This window comes from Mustela nigripes, chromosome X (assembly GCF_022355385.1).
Source record: "Mustela nigripes isolate SB6536 chromosome X, MUSNIG.SB6536, whole genome shotgun sequence".
NCBI lineage: Eukaryota > Metazoa > Chordata > Mammalia > Carnivora > Mustelidae > Mustela > Mustela nigripes.
The window spans coordinates 22531382-22538610 of NC_081575.1; the positions used below are offsets into that span (position 1 = coordinate 22531382).

Sequence of the window (7229 nt, forward strand, 5' to 3'; positions counted from 1 at the left end):
TGCTATAAACATTTGGGTGCATGTGCCCCTTTGGATCACTACCTTTGTATCTTTAGGGTAAATATCAAATTAGTGCAATTGCTGGGTCGTAGGGAGCTCTATTTTCAACTTTTTGAGGAACCTCCATGCTGTTTTCCAGAGTGGTTGCACCAGCTTGCATTGCCACCAACATTGTAGGAGGGTTCCCCTTTCTCCACATCCTAGCCAGCATCTGTCATTTCCTGACTTGTTAATTTTAGCCATTCTGACTGGTGTGAGGTGGTATCTCATTGTGGTTTTGATATTTATTTCCCTGATGCCAAGTGATGTGGAGCATTTTTTCATGTGTCTGTTGACCATCTGGATGTCTTCATTGCAGAAATGCTGTTCATGTCCTCTGCCCATTTCTTGATTGGATTATTTGTTCTTTGGGTATTGAGTTTGCTAAGCTCTTTATAGATTTTGAATACTAGCCCTTTATCTGATATGTCATTTGCAAATATCTTCTCCCATTCTGTCAGTTGTCTTTTGGTTTTATTAACTGTTTCCTTTGCTGAAGGCATATTTTTTAATGGTTTCTTATTATTCCTTGAGCATATTTGTAATAACTAGGTAGAATTTGTCTAGTAATTTCAATGGGTGGTCTTCTTCAGATACAGTTTCTATTTATTAAGTTATATTTTTCCTCTGAATGGCCCAAGCTTTGTGTCTTTAAATGTATCCTTATTACTTGTGGAAAAATGCTGTTATCTGCATTACAATATGCTAATTTTAAAAATAAGATTCTTTTCTTTTTCTGGGACTTCTTAGTATTGCTTTTGTACATTATTTATTTGCTCGTGTAGTGACTTTTCCATTCTATTACTGTAAATATTGTGTGTCAGTCAGGTTTCCCCAATGAAACAGAACTAATAGAATCTATTAAAAATCTATATAAATTTTAAGGCAGTGTTTTAAAACAGTGATTTCCCAGTACCTTAATGTCTCCACTGTCTGTTTCTAGTCTACTGATGTTATTATTCTTAGTGTTAGAAGTTCTGTTACCAATTTTTTGATTTTTTATATTTCATCATTATAAAGGCTTTTAGAGAAAGTGTATGCTCAATCAATCATCTTAAGCTAAAATCCAAAGGTAATGAACAAATTAAGTGTATATAAAATAATAACAGTAATTAAATAAATAATAACAGTAATTATGGATGTCCTCTTATTCACACTAAATTAAATGATATTTTTATAGACTTTATTTATTTATTTGACAGACAAAGATCAAAAGTAGGCATAGAGGCAGGCACAGAGAGGGCGAAGCAGGATCCCCACTGAGCAGAGAGAACGATGTGGGGCTGGATCCCAGGACACTAGGATCTTGATCTGAGCTGAAGGCAGAGGCTTTAAATCACTGAGCTACCCAGGCACCTCTTTCCAATGCTTTATATAAACCTACCCTAACAATAAAATTTTTGCCATGATTGCTTTTAAAAGAGTTAATTTCAGAATAAGCTTAAATTATGAATTCCAAGATCTTAAACTAAGCCTCAGTAAACTAGTGCAAACTAGGGTGTCAACAATATTAGTATTATATAGTACAATCCTCTATCTCATTAGATTAAGAAAGAAAATATACAAAGATATAGCCATTAATATTCTAAGTATGTATTTGATGAAAACCTTTAGAAAATGTGTAGGGATAATAAACTGTGAACTAGGAATAAAGTTTTTTTAAAAAGTACTAAAATAGTTCTTAAGGGGCCTCTGGGTGGCTCAGTGGGTAAAAACCTCTGCCTTCAGCTCAGATCAAGATCCCAGTGTCCTGAGATCAAGCCCCACTTCGGGCTCTCTGCTCATCAGGGAGCCTGCTTCCTCCTTTCTCTCTGCTTGCCTCTCTGCTTACTTGTGATCTCTGTCAAATAAATAAGTTAAATCTTTTTAAAAAATTGGAAATATTTCTCCAATATAGAAAATTAAAATGATTTGAAGCGTATGCTTTTTTAAAACTTTTTTAAATTAAATTTTATTTTTTCAACATTCCAAGTTTTATTGTTTATGCACCACCTGTAGTGCTTGATTTAAAACTATGAAAGAACCCATTTTCCCATTTTTTTTTCTGTTTGTCCTATATATATTTTTTTAAATTTTTTATTTATTATAAACATATATTTTTATCCCCAGGGGTACAGGTCTGTGAATCACCAGGTTTACACACTTCGCAGCACTCACCAAAGCACATACCCTCCCCAATGTCCATAATCCCACCCTCTTCTCCCAAACCCCCTCCCCCCAGCAACCCTCAGTTTGTTTTGTGAGATTAAGAGTCACTTATGGTTTGTCTCCCTCCAAATCCCATCTTGTTTCATTGATTCTTCTCCTACCCACTTAAGCCCCCATGTTGCATCACCACTTCCTCATATCAGGGAGATCATATGATAGTTGTCTTTCTCTGCTTGACTTATTTCACTCAGCATGATACGCTCTAGTTCCATCCATGTTGTCGCAAATGGCAAGATTTCATTTCTTTTGATGGCTGCATAGTATTCCATTGTGTATATATACCACATCTTCTTGATCCATTCATCTGTTGATGAACATCTAGGTTCTTTCCATAGTTTGGCTATTGTGGACATTGAAAAAATATATCAAAAATGTATTTAAGAGTAATCTTGTATTTTTAACAAAAATTCTTAGGTATTTGCTTTATTCATGGTCTCTGTTGTTTGGCCTACTTTCATTTTCCTGAAATTTTTCAGAACACATACAGTAGGGTATATTTGCACAAAGCATTAATTTATTCTTTTAAAAAAGTTCATCTTTTTTTCCCTTGATTTCACAGTTACTTTGCTTAGTATTCAGTTTTATTTATTTATTTATTTACTTATTTATTTATTATAGTAGAATAAGTAGTTCTTTTGATGACTTCCAATATGTAAGGCCTCTTGGTAGTATTCAGAACCATCACAGATGGTGCTTTTCCTGATTGGTGTTTAGTTTTCAGTAACTATAAGGAGCTACTTATCTGAAGCTTCTGTCGAAGCAGCAAGAATGCATTTATGCATCCATTGTTTTCTGGATTTTTGGGTAACCTGAGCACATTTCCCCCAAATAACTCTATTTTCTTGTGTCACGAGGTCCAACTCACTTACATTTACCTCAATGACAGTACTTCTGGTAATAACAACCTAAGTTGTATATAGTGGGGATTGTTGGGTCCGTTATCAAAGGAATGAGACTGAGACAAAGTGAAAGTTATGCAAAGCCTTACTCTATGCCAAGTGTTAGAAGTTAGACTGACAGGCCAGGGGAACTAGTCTGAGATAAAGTGAAAGTTATGTAAAGCTTTATTCTATGCCAAACATTAGAAGTCAGACTGACCGGCCAGGGCCACCTCCGAAGAGAGCGATTCCCCCTTGGTCTTACAGGTTAGTTTTATGGGGCGCAACCACAGACCTCTACCTATCTGGTTTTGGCTGATTGGATGTCTCATACTTGTGTGTTTTAGTAATGGTTATGTGGAACTGATACTAATAACTATTGAGGCGTTTATTAAACAACAAAATGGCTTTGTTTTAGGTGTGTGTTTTAGCAATAATTACCTGGAACTGATATCAATAACTGTTGAGGCATTTATTAAATAATAAAATGGCTACCTAGGCAACATGGAGTCACTATGACTAAGTAGGCCCAGGCAGGCCCTAGGGGTTTAACAGGTTTTAATGTGAAATTGACCCCAACAGGGATGAGGGATTTTTTTTTATTTGTTTTTTTTTAAAGATTTTATTTATTTATTTTTCAAAGACAGAGAGCACAAGTAGGGGGAGTGACAGGCAGAGGGAGAAGCAGTATCCTCACTGATCAGATAGCCAGATGCAGGACTGGATCCCAGGACCATGGAAATATGACCAAAGCCGAAGGTAGACACTCAACAAGCCAAGCCACCCAAGTGTGTTCTGAGCGATTTTTTATGCCAAGTATTGGGGCAGGCAAAAGTGGCCTGCAATTCAGAATGTGTTTCAGGGGGCTTTTTGAAAGGTAAGTCCCTTGGCCTAACTTATATTTTCCCCCCAATTTTTTTTTTTATTCCTAAATTTTCAGAAAGGCTCTGCATTGACTTGATACACACTTACTCCCAAGCATTATTCTAAGTGCTTCATATGTATCAAACTACTTAGCTTAAGAACAACCATGCCAGGTAAGTATGATTTTTTTTTAAATTAACATATAATGTATTATTGTTTCAGGGATATAGGTCTATGACTCATCAGTCTTACATAACACTCAGTGCCACCACAAAACAATCCAAAGTCCATCCAAATCCAAAGTCCATCACACAAGCACCCCACCCCCAACCCCCTCCCCTTCCAAGCAAACTTCAGTTTTTTTCCAAGATTAAGAGTCTCTTATGGTTTGTCTCCCTCTCTGGTTTCCTCTTATTTCATTTTTTCCTCTCTTCCCCTATGATCCTCTGCCTTGTTTTTTAAATTCCACATATCAGTGAGATCATATGATAATTGTCCTTCTCCTATTGACTTATTTTGCTTAGCATAATACCCTCTAGTTGATTTGCATCATTGCAAATGCCAAGATTTCATTTTTGATGGCAGCATCTTCTTTATCACTTCATCTGTCAATGGACATCTGGGCTCTTTCCATAGTTTGGCTATTGTGGACATTAACACCATAAACATTGGGGTGCAAGTGTCCCTTCAGATCACCTCATTTGTATCTTTGGGGTAAATATCCAGTAGTGCAACTGCTGGGTTGTAGGGTAGATCTATTTTCAATTTTTTGAGCAACTTCTATACTGTTTTCCAGAGTGGCTGCATCAGCTTTCATTCCCAACAGCAGTGTAGGAGGGGTTCCCTTTCTCCACATCTTCACCAACATTTGTTGTTTCCCGTTTTGTTAATTTTTGCCATTCTAACTGGTGTAAGGTGGTATCTCATTTGGCCATTTGAATGTCTTCTTTGGAGAAATGTCTGTTCATGACTTCTCCCCATTTAACTGATCTTTCATAATTAGGTGGTTTTCGGATAAAGCCATCTCTAACAAAATAGACTTTATAAAGCAGCCATTTTCTTCCATACTTCCTTCTTTCTCTTTCTTGTTTGAATAACTTTTAATAACTTTGGGCAAAAGGACCTTTCATTTTCTCACTTTCTCTTTTCATTTTTGTTTGATAATTTTGGAAAGTACATTAGCTCAGGACTGTTCCTCCCTGTCCAGTAGATATGCAGATATTACTCCATGTGGAGTCTTTTAATCATTCTTTCATTTGGTGTTTCTCTTTCATGCATCTTAATAATCTTTTTTATTTGTATTTTTTCAACACAACATTATTTATGGTAGAACTTAGGTTTTAGACTAATTGTCTTATTTGCCTTCTTTGAATATTCATGAACCACTTCACACTCCTCCTTTATTTTACTCTTGGTAATCCAAATGATAGCCATAGCACTTCCAGTGAAACTCAATATATGTTTTCTGTGGCATGGTGACAAGCATAGAACCTCCATATGCAGCTGCAGGACTGTGAAGAAATTCTCAATTTTGGGATCTCTCTTCACTTTTTAAAATATGATTTTACTATATTGAAAAGGAAATAAAAGAAATATGAAAAAAATAGCATATTTTTCATTTTCTGATATACTCTATTTCCCCTCTTGTACATTAATTGCTGTTTTTATTATTTTATACTCCAGGGGATCTTGCTTTTCATAAATTATTTTTTATTTTACTTATGTAGTTGAATATTTATTTATATTCAGTTATTCTAATTTAATATTGAAATTACTGTAAAGATATTAGTATGTTTTAAGTATATCTTTGGTTAATCCTAAAATTTTAGTATATGGTATTCCCCTCAACTCCGGGAAGACTGATTAATACTCTCTCTATAGAGAGAGAGAGAGAAAGAGAGGGAGAGAGAGACAGAGAGAGAAAACTACTATATAGACTACTATATAGTCTACTATACAGACTATATAATAGTTATATAAACTACTATATAGACTAATATATAGTCACTGACCTTTTCAACTTAGGTAATGTTTCCTGTTTGAAAGCTTAATTTAATTTAATTAATTAAATAATATAATATAATATATATATAAATTATAAATATATAAATTTTTATATTGTACAGTATAAATATATAATTCATATAAAATATAAATAAATATAATTTAATATGATTTCATATAATTTAATTATTTAATTTAAGTAATTGAATTTGTTTAATTAACCTTTTCCCAAGTTTTTATTTAAATTCCATTTAGTAAACATACAGTGTAATACTAGTTTCAGGCGTAGAATTAAGTGATTCATTGCTTACATACCATACCCAGGTCTCATTTAAACCATTGCACCTCTTTTCCAGTAACCCTTAGTTTGTCTTCCCTAGTTAACAACTTTCTGGTTTACCTCTTTTTTTTTTTTTTTTTGACCTTATGTTCATCTGTTTTGTTTCTTAAATTCCACACATGAGTGAAATCATATGGTATTTGTTTATCTCTAACTGACTTAATTCACTTACCATAATTCTCTCTAGCTCTCCCCAAGTCATTGGAAATGTCAAGATTTCATTTTTTTTAAGAGAGATAGGAGGCAGAGGGAGAAGGAGAGAGACAGAAACTTTAAAAGAGCTTTTTTTTATATTAAGATTTCCTTTATTTATTTGACAAAGAGAGAAAGAGAGCACAAACAGGGGAGAAACAGAGGGAGAGGGAGAAGCAGTCTCCCCATAAATCAGGAGAAATCTGATATGGGACTTGATTCTAGGACTCTGCGATCATGACCTGAGCCAAAGACAGTAGTTTAAACAACTGAGCCACCCAGGCATCCTGGAGAGAGAGAGAGAATCTTAAGCAGTCTTCAGGCCCAGTGTGGTGCCTTACGTGGGACTCAATCTCACAACCCAGAGCTCATGGCCTGAGCTGAAGTCAAGAGTCAGACACTTAACTGACTGAGCTATCCAGGCACCCCATGATTTCATTTGTTTGATTGCTGAGTGATATTCCATTGTATGTTTGTATTGCCTCTTTATCCATTCATCAGATGATGTATGTTTGGTATTTTTTCCATAATTTGCCTATTGTCAATAATGCTGCTGTAAACATAAGGGTGCCTGTATATATTTGAATCAGTATTTTTGTATCCTTTGAGAAAATATCAGGTAGTGCAATTGCTTGATTATAAGAGTTAGCTCCATACAGTTTTCTGGAGTGGCTACACGAGTTTGCATTTCTACCAACAGTGAG

The 7229-nt window shown here is 34.9% G+C and overlaps 1 pseudogene; it reads right to left on the reverse strand.

Annotated features, from left to right (window-relative positions):
* Positions 1–2971: 2971 nt before the first annotated feature.
* On the reverse strand, positions 2972–5463 carry LOC132006999 (ribosome biogenesis protein NSA2 homolog; annotated as a pseudogene).
* Positions 5464–7229: the final 1766 nt, after the last annotated feature.